This window comes from Melospiza melodia, chromosome 29 (genome assembly GCF_035770615.1).
Source record: "Melospiza melodia melodia isolate bMelMel2 chromosome 29, bMelMel2.pri, whole genome shotgun sequence".
NCBI classification, from domain to species: domain Eukaryota; kingdom Metazoa; phylum Chordata; class Aves; order Passeriformes; family Passerellidae; genus Melospiza; species Melospiza melodia.
In genome coordinates, this window is record NC_086222.1 from 7,008,743 (window position 1) to 7,022,699 (window position 13,957).

The 13,957-nt window shown below is 54.3% G+C and overlaps 1 long non-coding RNA gene across 1 annotated transcript; it reads right to left on the minus strand.

Moving 5' to 3' along the window:
- Positions 1–2,112: 2,112 nt before the first annotated feature.
- Positions 2,113–13,631, minus strand: LOC134430736 (uncharacterized). The gene is made up of 3 exons (XR_010030905.1): positions 13,563–13,631; positions 4,427–4,509; positions 2,113–2,233 (listed from the first exon to the last, which is right to left on the minus strand). It is a non-coding gene; the product is annotated as an uncharacterized LOC134430736 (long non-coding RNA).
- Positions 13,632–13,957: the final 326 nt, after the last annotated feature.

Here is a 13,957-nt window from a genome sequence, read left to right on the forward strand (position 1 = left end):
AGGCATGAACCCATTCCCTAGGTCCAGGCAGGGAGCTCCTTTAGCTGATGGCCCAGTGTGGCCTCTCCTCTCCAGCTCTGGTGATCATCAACCTCCCAAGAAATCAAAAACTCCCAGAACTGGGTTGGAATAGACCTTAAAGCCCACCCAGTGCCACGGGCAGTGACGCCTTCCACTATCCCAGGTTGCTCCAAGTGTCCCAACCTTGGACACCTCCAGGGCTGGGGCAGCCCCAGCTGCTCTGGGCACCCTGTGCCAGTGCAAAGCATTGAGTTACAAGAGACCCTTAAAATGCCAGCAGAGTGGAGTGGGAATTTGGGAATCCCTGTTTCCTTGCAAGCCTCCATGGATGGCACTTTGCAAAGCCACGAAGCAGGAGCCATGACACCAGTCCTGCAGGTGGCAGGAGAAGGGCAGAGGGTGCAGCCAGGCAGGTGCACCCTGCCCACGGGATCCTCCCAGAGACCCCAGGAGCAGCAAGCAGGGCTGCTGCCCCACATGCAAGGGAGGTGCACACAGAACTCCAACATTCCAAAAACCAGTAAAAAACCAGCTGAAAGGGGAGAGGAGCACTCCCACACCATGACAGGGAAGAAGGAAGCTCCCACCCTTCAGCATCACTTCAATAGGTGGACAATAGATACAAACCTCCCATATTTAAGGGGTTTTTCTGCTTTCTGGGACAATCCTCACTAAGGGAGCCCCTTGACACCATCAAGCCAGGTGCCAACCTGGTGGTGCTGTGCTTGGGGGTGGCACTAAGGGCAAAAAACCCAATAAATGATGGCAGGACTCAAACCTTAAAGCAGAAAGCAAATCTGGAATGACACTTGGGGGGGACAAAACAACAGAGCCTGGCGGGGATTTGGGCTTCTTGCTCCTGCTGAGGCTGCTCTGAGCCCCCCAGCACAGGGAAGGTGCCATCCTTGTGTCCTCCCCATGCCACCACAAATATCCTACTTGTGCCACCACAAATATCATACCCATGCCACCACAAATGTCTTATTTGTGCCACCTCGTATCCTGCTCGTGCCACCACCATGTCCTACCCATGCCACCACAAATGTTCTACCCGTGCCACTCCCATGTCCTACTCATGTCACCCTCTGTCCCACCCATGCCACCGCCGTGTCCTACCCATGCCACTCTGTGTCCAACTTGTGCCACCACAAATGTCCTACTCATGCCACCCCATGTCCTACCCATGCCACCACAAATGTCCTACTTGTGCCAGCCTGTATCCTACTCATGCCACCACCATGTCCTACGTGTGCCACCACAAATGTCCTAGCCACGCCACCCTCATGTCCTACCCATGTCCTACCAGTGCCACTGCCATGTCCTACCTGAGACACTCCATGTCCTACCCATGTCCTACCTATGCCACTCCCGTGTCCTACTCATGTCACCCTGTGTCCCACCCATGCCAATGCCGTGTCCTACCTGTGCCACCAAAAATGTCCTACCCATGACACTCCATGTCCTATCCATGACATCACAAATGTCCTACCAGTGCTACCCTGTGTTTTATCCATGCCACTCTGTATCCTACTCATGCCATCTCCATGTCCTACCCATGCCACCACAAATGTCCTACTTGTGCCACCCTGTATCCTACTCATGCCACCACCATGTCCTACGTGTGCCACCACAAATGTCCTAGCCATGCCACCCTCATGTCCTACCCATGTCCTACCAGTGCCACTGCCATGTCCTACTTGAGACACTCCATGTCCTACCTATGCCACTCCCGTGTCCTACTCATGTCACCCTGTGTCCCACCCATGCCAATGCCGTGTCCTACCTGTGCCACCAAAAATGTCCTACCCATGACACTCCATGTCCTATTCATGACATCACAAATGTCCTACTAGTGCTACCCTGTGTTTTATCCATGCCACTCCGTATCCTACTCATGCCATCTCCATGTCCTACCAGTGCCATCCCCATGTCCTACCCTGGCCACCATAAATGTCATACCACTTCCATTCCCGTGTCCTACCCACGCCACCACAAATGTCCCACCCATGCCATCCCATGCCCTGCCTGTGCCCCTCCCTGTCCCACCCGTGCCATCCTGTGTCCTACCCGTGCCGTAGTGCTCCAGCCCGGTGGGCACCTCCTGCGTGGCGGGCTCGTCCCAGAGCGGGCAGCAGGGCCGGGGCTGGCAGCAGGAGGCCTGGAAGGCACAGGTCACCCAGGGATCCTCGCAGGGAACGGGCACTCCCTGTTTCTGGAAGGAGCACAGGGAACTGTCAGGGGAGGGGGACCCCAAAATGTGAGGGGGGCAGTGGGGCTGCCCCAGGATCAGGCAGCGGGTCCTGCTCGGGCAGATCCCAGCTCAGCTGGCTCAGGGGTGTTGGGACAAAAAGGGGTTTTTTTTAAACCAAGATGAGGAGAAAAGTGAAGGTCAGAGTGAGGCTGAGCTTGGCAAGATTGCAGCTTGGGGTCTCCCATGGGGACACCCTCTGTGGCAGGCCTTTGTTCCACTCCCCATAACTGGGAATGTCACTTTTAGGCAGCAGGAGGCCCCAAAACCCTCAAACCGTGGGGAGTCACCAGGGAGTGAAGAACAACAGCCCTGCCCAGGCACTGAGGGGGAGCCTGGTCCCAGCTCTCATATTTATGTTCCTCTTCCTATTTATAGGGATATTATTTGGGATTATTTTCTTTATATTTGGGTTGTTTATGTTGGTTTTATTGGTGTGTCCACAGAGATGTTTATACATGCGGTATGCACACATGGACATATGAGTTATACACCTCATATGAAATGTACAGATGCATCTATAATTTATATAACATAATGTGTCATTACCCAAACATTGCATAATAAACATATTATTATGTGTTAACACACAATACATTATAGATGTTCTGATTATATGGGTGACATAAGAATTTATACACCCACACCTATGTAATCCTAGCTTATAACTCTATATAAATTGCACATTCATTTTTATTGTATGTGAAGCTAAATTTATACTTTATAAAGAAAATACATTTACTATACATAGATATAGAGGTATTTAGAAACATGGATTTGTTTAGATTGGGAACAAAGCTTTAATAAATGATCCCAGGATTTAATTTTCCTTTTATTTCATACACACCTATTTTATACATATATATTTATGTATATATATGTACACACCATATTTATTATGTGCATCTGTGTGTATATTTTATATATATTTACCATGAACACACACACATATACATATATACCACACAATAAATACATTGCATTTAAATGTTTCTCTCCCTAGAAGAGGACAATACCATGCACATACCTATAAATAAATGCAGGATGTTTGAATTTTTTATCATTGTTACCATTTCCCTGCGGGGGAATAGATTTCCTTGATGGCAAATCAATATTTAAAAGCCAAATGCTTGCTCGGAACCATTTAAAGGAAAGCTGTGAAGCTGCCTTGGGAATATTCCATGGCTCAGGATGGGCTTTTCTTCCCAGTTTGGGGAAGATGTTGAGTTTTAGCACCAGTTCTGTGCAGCCTGAGGTGTCAGCCCAGAGCTTATCTGACCTCTCATGCTCAGCAGTTCTTTGGACAAATGGTTAGAAATGCCATTTCTCTAAGTAAGATCTGATTTCTCTGAATATTTTTCTCTGATTTATTGAAATATAGATCAGATTTCCCTAAATATGGATCTGATTTTCCTAAAAAAGGCTCAAATCCCTGCTCAACCTGTCCCAGGATGACACTCCAACCTTTATTTCATACAACCCCCCATCAGCTGCAAACAGACCAGAGCTGGCTCGGGACAGGGAGCACCAGAGTGGTCCCAAAACTCCAGAAAACCACGGGAGCCTTTCCCAGTCACTGCCCTGCTCTGGGCTGGTCCCACTGGTCCCAGGTGAAGGAGGCAGCAGGACAAAGCTTCCCCTGACACTCCTCCCAACACCAGCACAGGAAATCCCACCCAGGATCCCATTTCCAGGGGAGGTTTGCAGGCTCCAGAGGGTCAGAGAAGCTCTGGGTAAACACTTGGGATTCAGGACTGCCCTGAACTACCTCAAACCTTGGATCCTCAGGAGATAGCACTGAGCTGGGCCAGGGCTGGAGAAATCACAGCAACCTGAGAGAAAACTGCTGGGGGAGGAAACTGGCCCCAGTTCCTGTTTTAGATAGAGGCATGGAAAGGTTTGGGTTGGAAGGGACTTTAAAGAGTGTCTCACTCCACCCCCCGCCATGGTCAGGGACACCTTCCACTATCTCAGGGGGCTCCAAGCCCCATCCAGCCTGGCCTTGGCACTACCAGGGATCCAGGGGCAGCCTCAGCTGCTCTGGGCACCCTGTGCCAGGGCTGCCCACCCTCACAGGGGTGAATTCCCTACAAAAATCTCATCTGTGCCCATCCTCATTCAGTGCAAGGCCATTCCCTTGCCCTGTCTGTTCCTTACCATCATTCCAGGCCGAGCCAAAGCATAAGGAGCTGCACTGCTGATGGCTGTGTCCATATAATAACTCATCATCTTGGAGGTGCCTGCAGGAACAGAAAGGGGCATTAGAGTCCCTGCCATCCAAACTGACAGCACCAGCTAAATCCATGCTTTCCACAGCTGTATAAAGCTTGGAGCACTGTCACATTAATGAGTTTAGGCTGGAAAAGTTAAGAGGAAAAATACCTGGAATAATAGGAAATATTGTGATTAGAGGGGTCGTGTCAACAATGCAGCACCCAGATGCAGGAGTGGGACCAGGGGAGAGCCTGACAATGGGGAATGAATTAATGAATGATCACCTGCAAGTTGAGGGAGCTGCTCTGAGGGAAGAAGATGAGATCATATTTCCTTTGCTGGAGAATTGGTGGGAAATTGTTGCCAATGTTTTTCTTTTCAGAGAGAAAAAAAAAAAAAAAAAAAAAGGCAGTTTGTTGAGATCAACACCTTTCCTGTGAAAGCTTTGTCAGGCCCTGTCTGCCTCACAAAGAACTTTGCTGCTTTCAGGACACATCCTCTGGTTTTGCTTAGGTTTCCCTGGCTGAATCTCTGCCTTGCAGTCCCACATGGCATTCCTCACTCGGGATTCACTCTCCTGAGCAAGTCCTCCTGCCAGAGCTGCTCATTAGCTGGATTTTAATCATCCCTGAAGCCATTTGTGTGGCTGGGGTGGAGGAGCTGCACTGTGGCTCTGTTAGCAGAGCTGTGGGGTTTCTCCCTCTCTCCTTGCAATGCCAGTGGGAACACAGGGCCAAGGCAAGGTCTGTGTTTTGGGGATGTGACTCCAAGGTGCTGGAGGACAGAGGGAAGGGGAACAGCCTGGGCTGGGCAGGGCTGGCTCGGGCAGGATGGGCCCTGGAGCCGTGGGAATGGCTGTTCCCAGCCTGGCGGTGCAGAGGGGCTGCTCTAAGCTCCCTGAGGACACAGCCCTGGCTCCTGGGGACCCCTCTGCACTCCTGCAGAGCCTGGGCTGTGGCCACTGCAGCTGCAAACACCTGGCTGAGTTATCTTCCAGCAAAATCCCAGAACCATCCAGTCCAACCCTTAACCTGGCACTGCCAGGCTACCCCAAGTGCCACCTTACACGTTTGGAACACTTCCAGGGAAGGGGACTGCACCATGCCCTGGGCAGCTGTACCAGTGCCTGGCAAACCTTTGAGTGAAGAAGTGCTCCTGATATCCAACCTAAACCTCCCCTGGTGCTACCTGAGGCTGTTTCCTTTACTCCTGCCACTTGTTTCCTGGGAGAACAGGGAACTCCCCATGGATGCCCTCTCCTTACAGGGAATTGTGCAGAGCCAGAATTCACAGAATCCCTAGGTGGGAAGGGACCTCCAAGATCATCAAGTCCAGCCCAGCCCCAACACCTCAACTAAACCCTGGCACACAGTGCCACATCCAGGCTCGTTTTAAAGAGGGCCCCCCAAGCCTCCTTTTCCTCAGCTGAGCCCCTTTCCCAGCTCCCTCATCAGACTTGTGCTCCACATATTTTGTGCTCAGCTCTTCTCAGCAGAACCAGCACACCCACATCACCCCCGGCCTCCACTTCCACCCTGGACCCCTGAACATCTCCTGGAGGCCCTGGGACCCTCTCCCTGCCTTCCCTCTGGTCCTTGCCCAGGGGCTTTGCTGCTGCCGGAGCTCTCTTTACCTCCTTCCTTTAACCATCCCTTCTCTCCATCCCTTGCAGCACCCACAGAGGTCTCCACAGCCAAATTCCAGTCTCTCAAGCAGTTTCTCTCCTCCTTCCTCTCCTTGGTTGGAACAGATTTTGCCACAATATCATCCCATGTTGACCCCATGGGGACATGCCATCCCCTGTGGGCACAAGGGCATTAAAACATCCCCAGGAGACAGCTACAGGAACTTTCTTTTTGTAGGGTTTTTTGGGAAATTGCAGCAGTTTCTTGAACTTCGCAGAACCAGTTCTCCACCCCTGGGGCAGGGCAGAGCTGCTTTGGCTCTCACTCAGCACCTCAGCAAACAGGGACCCCCAGAGCATCTCCCCCGTGCCCTGTGAGTAATGGCCCAACACAAAACACCTGCATGTGCACAGTATTAAATTATCATCATCATTTCCTGCTGGTTATTACTAACTCTGCCTCGAACACCAGCAGAATTTTTTTTTTCAAACTTCTCTTTTTTTAATTCACAAGACTGAAAACTACCCCTGCGTGGTGGAAGAACAACCAACCTGTTTCTCTTTGTGCTGTACCCAAAACCACACCGAGTGCGAGTTAGTGTGGCTGAGAAGCCTTAACTAATCTCAGCATCTGTGCACGCCCTGCCAGCCCGCCCTAACGAGGCGTTAAAACGCCTTGGCTTCAATCTCCTGCAGCTGGGGCAGCTGCAGCTGGGCCAGACAAAGTGTGTGCAGCCCTTTGCTGCAGCCTGGCTGAGCACAGAACGTTTGGGTTCCAAGAGACCTTAAAGCTCATCCCGTGCCGTGGGCAAAAACGAGTTTAGGCTGGAAAAGTTCTCTCTTCCACGAGACCAGGGTGCTTTAAGCCCTGATCGACCTGGCCTTGAGCACTTCCAGGGGGGAGCATCCCTGGCATGAAGGGCATCCCCTAACGCAGGGCAAGGTGCTCCATCCCAGCCCATCACACCCCTGAGCCCGACCTTCAGCATATGGAAACCATCTCAGGTAAACACGGGCTGGCCTTGCCCTAAAGCAAAGGTTGATGCTGCCAAACAAAGCAGGACAGACAGGGTGTGTTGTGGTGTGCTGTAATGTCCCATTTTGGCCTTCCAGGTCATTCCCCCAGGTGTGCCTATACCTCTCTCCCTTCCCCCTTGCCCCCATGCTGAGTGAGTCCTGTCAATCAGGCTGAACATTCCAGCAAGGCCTCGTGTGCTTGGTCAAGTTCAAAGATGCCCCTATGCCCAGGGGTCATTGGCCTGTCTGGGTGCCATCTTCCCCGGAGACCCTGCCCCTCTCACCTGGTTGGTGGCTCACCTGTACCTCCCCTCTCCCTGTCCCTGAGCTTAAAAAGGTGATCAGACCATGCGGCCGATATTCTGTTGGAGCAGTTGCTCACGTTCAGACCTCTGTAACCATGGAATAAACCTCTGGACATTAAACCCTCCAGCAGAATCCTCTCCTTTTTCTCTTCACCATCGCCTGAAGCTATCCTCCTGAGGTAAACGGGGTTCCTAACAAGCCTGGACTTGTTCAGTGCCCAGCTGCAACCACCAGCAAGCCAAGGTGTCTCTGGGGTGATACACCGCAGTTGCTGCCTTTGGCCCAGCAGCGAGGGTCAGACTGGCCCAGGCACAATCTAACTGGTAATATTGGGAGCCTTTTTCCAATAAGGGTGGAACAGGCAGAGAGAGTTGGGGCTGTTCAGCTGCCACAGTGACAGCCACGTGTGCGAGGGTGAGGGCTGTCAGCCCCAGGAGCAGGCACAGAGCAGTCCAACCCCTGCTCTCTGCTCTGCAGCTCGTGCAGCAGCAGCTGGGCTTGCTTTGGGGTTTTCTCCCCTTTTGGAGGAGGCAGCTCACTCACAGCAGCTCTTGAGAGTGCTTCACGCCTCGCTGCTCTCCTTTGCATCTTTCTCAGGCTGAACCTTCCAGCAAGGCACCGCACGCTGCTGCTCGAGGCCGTGGGTGTGCCTGAGCTCAGCAGCACCAAACCCATCCTGACACCCAGGACAGGCTTCGTGCAGCAAGGAACAGCAACGGGATTAAAGCAGAGCTGCAAAGCAGCCCCAGCAAAAGGTGAATTAGCATCTCTAGACAGCAGCTCCAGGACATTCAGAGCCAGTTTGCTTTCTGGTTTCTCTTCCCCTCCAAACTGAGCTGTTAAAAAGCACAAGAGAGGGGCAGGAGCACAACACAAAACTCAGCAACAATTTGCATCCCCATCTCTGTGGGTTCAAGAGAAGTTCTGGTTAAACACAAATTAAACCAGTTCCCCAACCTGATGCAGGTTTTGTGGGTGACAGTGGTTAAAGGGCAGAGAAACACAGGCTGGAGGCTGGGAAAAGGACCTAGAATCATGGAATTCCTGGAGAAGGAACCCAAAAAGGACCATTCCAAGCCCACACTATGGAGGGCAGGAATGGCACCCAGTAGGTGACACATCCTGCTGGAAAAGGCAGGTGAGCAGATCCTGGGCATGGAATAATTGTGCTCTGGAAAAGGAGGCAGGGACAGCACAGAGAGAGCTCTGCTCTGCTTTGTCCAGGCTAATTTTAACAGAACTTCCACCACTTCCCAGAGGAAACTACTTCACAGCCCAAAACATCTCTCACTGTCAGCAAGTTTCCCTGATGGCTGAGCGATATTTTGCTTCTCTTCAGCTTCCTCTAATAAGAGCCCAAAGAGTTCCTCTCCTCCCCTGGATGCTGTCAGGGAGCTCAGCTGAGCTCTGCTCCAGGCTGGAGCTCTCCGGGCAGGTAATTTGGCTGATACTGAGGAAATCACTGCAGATTTGCATCAAGATAATCCAGAGCCACAGCTTGCTGAGAGCTGCTAGTAAATAGAGGGGAATCTGAACCATTTGGTAAAATCCTTAATGATTTAACAGCTTGACTTCAGCCTCATTGTTTGCTCTTTTTATTCCTGTCCTATTGTGAAAACGTGTAGGGGAAACAGCATTTATTTTGGGACTTGATCAAGTACCAGCCAAAGCTATTACACTCTTGGGTCATTTCTAAACTAAATTAAAATTTTAATTTCATTTCAACATCCATCCCTCCTCTTTTACAAGGTTGGGGTTTTTTTTAATTTTAAGTCAATTACCGAGCTTGGTTTAAAAAGGGAAAAGCTATTTGTGCTCATGATTAACACATAACCCCTTGCAGAAGTTGGGAAGGAATTAAAAATGAATATTAGAATAAAGTGAGCTTTGCCTGTTGGATATATGAAGACACTTGACAGTATTTTCATGTTTGTTGTTTGTTGTTCAGCTTTATGTTTGCTTAAGGATGGGCAGAGGGAAGTGGAGCGATGCCACAGTGATGTCCCAGTGGCAGAGTCAAGTCCCATCCCTGTTTCCCAGTTTAATGCTCCATCCGTGCCTCTGCTGCAAAGTCCTGAGGCTCAGCCTGTTCCCCAGTTTCTGAGCTGCAGCACCACACTCAGCTCTGTCCCACATCCCTCAGCCCAGCTGGGCAGCAGGGAAGGCGTCACTGCAGGGTGGCACACCTGGCACAGCCACCAAACACGTCTCGAGTTCTGTCCTCCATCCCAATAAACCAAGAAAATTCCTTTTCCGTGGGGTCTGATGAAAAGCCAGGAGGATGGGGCAGCATCAGCAGCCCCGCCAAAATATTTCTGGCTTGAAGAAGGCGAATCAAGGCTTTAAGAACCTGCAGCAGCCCCTGCCACACCCCTGCCTGGCTGACCCAGAGCTGCTCAGTGATAACCACTTCATTTTTGCATCCAGCAATAATTTATCATCTTTGAGGGGGTGGGGCAAAGAGCCGCTGGAAATGACATCCTTCCGCCAGCCTTTAACCCTTGCGTTGCGGGCACTTTCCAGGCCGCCTGCCAGCCCGTTCCCAGGGGAAGGAGGGCTTGTTGATCTGTTGGCATCTTAGAAACCGCCTCCCATTCATCAGCCCCCGCCTAGCACAAAAGGAGCATCCCTAAGGACAGCAGCGGGCAGGAGAGCGCTTCCTACACTTACAGCCGTGCTTTGAACAGATTGGCCGCACTAAATCCCACCTTTCTTATGATTTTATAACTTTGGAGTGTTCGCACCCGGTTTCCTGCGGGGCAGCAGGAGTGCTGCGGTGAACAATAGAGCAGCAATGGCCCTGCTGCAATGGCCCTGCTGCAACAGCCCTGCTGCAATGGCCCTGCTGCAACGGCCCTGCTGCAATGGCCCTGCTGCAACGGCCCTGCTGCAATGGCCCTGCTGCAATGGCCCTGCTGCAACGGCCCTGCTGCAATGGCCCTGCTGCAACGGCCCTGCTGCAATGGCCCTGCTGCAATGGCCCTGCTGCAGCTGCTGGAAACACCCCGGGAGGCTGAAGGGCCGGGACAAGGTCAGCCGGGGAAAGTGAGGGGGCGAGGCCGAGGCCGCTGCCCGGGTGCTGTGAGCCCCGGGCCGGGTGCTGCTTGCCGGGGCTCGGCCTTTGGAAGGGACGGGGCAGGGGCCGCCCGGCAGCCCATCCCTGGCACCGCATCTCTGGCAGCACATCCCTGGCACCGCATCCCTGGCACCGCATCCCCGGCACCGCATCCCCGGCACCGCATCCCTGGCACCGCATCCCCGGCAGTGCATCCCTGGCACTGCATCCCCGGCACCGCATCCCTGGCAGTGCATCCCTGGCACCGCATCCCTGACACCGCATCTCCGGCAGTGCATCCCTGGCAGTGCATCCCTGGCAGTGCATCCTCGGCAGTGCATCCCTGGCACCGCATCCCTGGCACCGCATCCCTGGCAGTGCATCCCCGGCAGTGCATCCCTGGCACTGCATCCCTGGCACCGCATCCCTGGCACCGCATCCCTGGCAGTGCTTCCCTGGCAGTGCATCCTCGGCACTGCATCCCTGGCAGTGCTTCCCTGGCACCGCATCCCTGGCAGCGCATCCCTGGCACCGCATCCCTGGCAGTGCTTCCCTGGCACCGCATCCCTGGCAGCGCATCCCTGGCAGTGCATCCCTGGCAGTGCATCCCTGGCACCGCATCCCTGGCACTGCATCCCTGGCACTGCATCCCTGGCACCGCATCCCCGGCACCGCATCCCTGGTACCGCATCCCCGGCACCGCATCCCTGGCACCGCATCCCCAGCAGCGCATCCCCGGCACTGCATCCCCGGCACTGCATCCCTGGCACCGCATCCCCTGGTAGTGCATCCCTGGCACCGCATCCCTGGCACCGCATCCCCTGGCAGTGCATCCCTGGCACCGCATCCCCAGCTGCCCCGATGCTCCCCGGGCTCCTCCCTCCCTCGGGGCCTGTCAGATACGAAGGCACCTCTAGAGCCCTCCCGTTTGGCTGGACAGGCTCTGCCTGGGATGGGTGACAGCAGCCGTGGGACAGTGCCAGGGGGGTTAAAATTTGGCCCACAAAGCCCAGGCTCTCTGTGCTCAGAGTAAACTGCTTTTTCTCTACGTTTCTCCTGCTCTCTGCTCATCCATCGATTACTCAGCTGCTAATTAAGCTACGATAATGTCCCCATCAGCAGCCCCAGCAGATGCACAGCGAGCTGACAGCACGGGTCAGGCAGGAGAGGGTTTAGGTGGGATGCCAGAGCTGCTGCTGCCATTAAATCAACCTGCTCTGCCCCGGCTCACAGCGGCCACTGGCAACAGCAGGAGGATGTGAAGGGAGGGTTAATTAGGTCAGCGGTTGTTTCACTCACGAATTTGCCTCCATGAAGCAGTAGACTCACCCAATGCCACGGGCCAGGCCCTCAGCTGGGGCAGAGCACAAGGGGAATGATGGGGATCAGTGTCCCACTGTTCAGAGAGGGATCCCTGCCCTCTCACACCTGGCCCATCTCACAGAGCCCAGCCTCTCCCTGGCACAGGGCCTTGGGCTCAGCTGGGAGTCCCCCAGGATCAGTGTGGCACCTCCAGCAGGACACCTGGAGCAGCCTCCCCCAACCTGCTCCGAAATTCCCACCAAACCCTGCTCTTTCAGAAGGCCTGAGACCACTGGGGAACGTGGGGTTACCTTCTGTTTCTTTGTGCCTCAGCTTGGGAAAGAGGTTTGTGATCTGGAGGGACACACAGTCCCCTCCTTCCAAGCTCTGTGGTGAACCTGAGGACAAGGGGACACACACACACATCCCAGTGCTGGGGTACAAAAAACACCTCGGGCTTCCACGCACCGCCAACCCTGGGCAAGCAGAAAATGCCCAAAAAATCAGAACATTATTTACATGGCAGGCAGGGGAAAGTTGCACACGCAGCAGAGCACGGGGCAGCAGGACCGGGCTGAGGCGGGACCAGGCTGAGGCAGGAATGGGCTGAGGCAGGACAGGGCTGAAGCAGGAATGGGCTGAGGGGAACGGGCTGAGGTGGGACCGGGCTGAGGTGGGACCGGGCTGAGGCAGGAATGGGCTGAGGGCAGGACCGGGCTGAGGGCAGGAACGGGCTGAGGGCAGGAATGGGCTGAGGGCAGGAATGGGCTGAGGCAGGAATGGGCTGAGGCAGGACCGGGCTGCAGCAGGAAGGGGCTACAGCAGGAAGGCAGCCCGGCCCAGCCCGGCCCCGGCCGGCCCCGGCCTCAGTCCAGCCCCGGCCCGGCCCAACCCGACCCAGCTCGGCCCCGGCCCGGCCCCAGCCCGGCCCCGGCCCGCCCTGGCCTCAGTCCAGCCCCAGCCCGGCCCAGCTCGGCCCCGGCCCGGCCCCAGCCCTCAGCCCCAGGGGTGGCAGCTGGCAGCGCAGCAGGGGAAGCTGGCGGTGCCTCTAACACCGAGAGAGAGAGTGGCCACATGCACAGCAGTGATTTACAGACTAACGGGAAGGGGAAGGCCTTGCTGGGCTCCTCAGGGACTCACAATTCCCACTGCCTGGGCCGGGGGCAGGATTCTGCTCTTCCCAAGGAATGGCAGCACATCCCTGCAGTTGTCACACTCCAGCTTCCCCCGAGGCAAATGCTGACACCTGTGGGACTCTGGGCCCTTAGGGGATGGCATCACCATGGAAAACCCCTGGAGGGGTCATAGCAAATCCTTCCAATCATCCCTGCAAAGCAGGAATCAGCCTCAGGTCTGTCTGTCTCACCCTGGGCACTTTGGAGCTCCCCTCCCTCACAGCAAAACCAAACCAAATTACACCAAAACCAAATTACAATGTAGAACAGCAAAGGAACTGCAAATTTAATTCACTGTACTAATGCCAGTGCATAGCCTTCCACCACTATGAGGAAAATAATAATATTCTCCTAAATCTCCATATAAAATTTATGTACCATATATATACATATACGCACACATTTTTAAAGGGAGTCATCATCTGAGATATTTACAGAAGGTCCTGCAGTAGCAAATACACAAATCAGTTACTGGGGGAAACTGGAAATTGAGAGAGGAAAAGTAAATCACCACAAACCAAATCTGAGGTGTCCTGAAAATGTCCACAGGTACCTCCAGCCCCCGACAGAGTTCAAAGAGCCTCTCCCCGCACCACTTACGGCTCAGCTGAAGGACCCGGGGAAAAGCTCGATATCCTCCACGGCTTCCCACACTTGTGTCCGCTCTCCTCCCAGCTACCTGGTGCTCTCCGCGCTGGAGCCGGGGAGGATGGAAATACCATAGTGTTCGAGGCAGGGCTGCTATTCAAAGGGAGGGGGAGTGGTCAGCCCCGCACCCAGGGCGCTGCGAACGCCGCCAGCCAGGAAAGAGCCACCTCTGGCCGCTGTCACGGCGCTGGGGAAACAAAACAGCCGCTGCCTGGAGCCGGGGATGGGTACAGCCCTGCCAGCCCCGCCGTGGGGTGGCCTTCGGGTCCGTGCCCTGTGAGTGCACCCGGGGCTCCAGCCTGCCCAGGGCTGCTGCAAGTCCTGTGAGTGGAGTTTGTTCCTGCCCA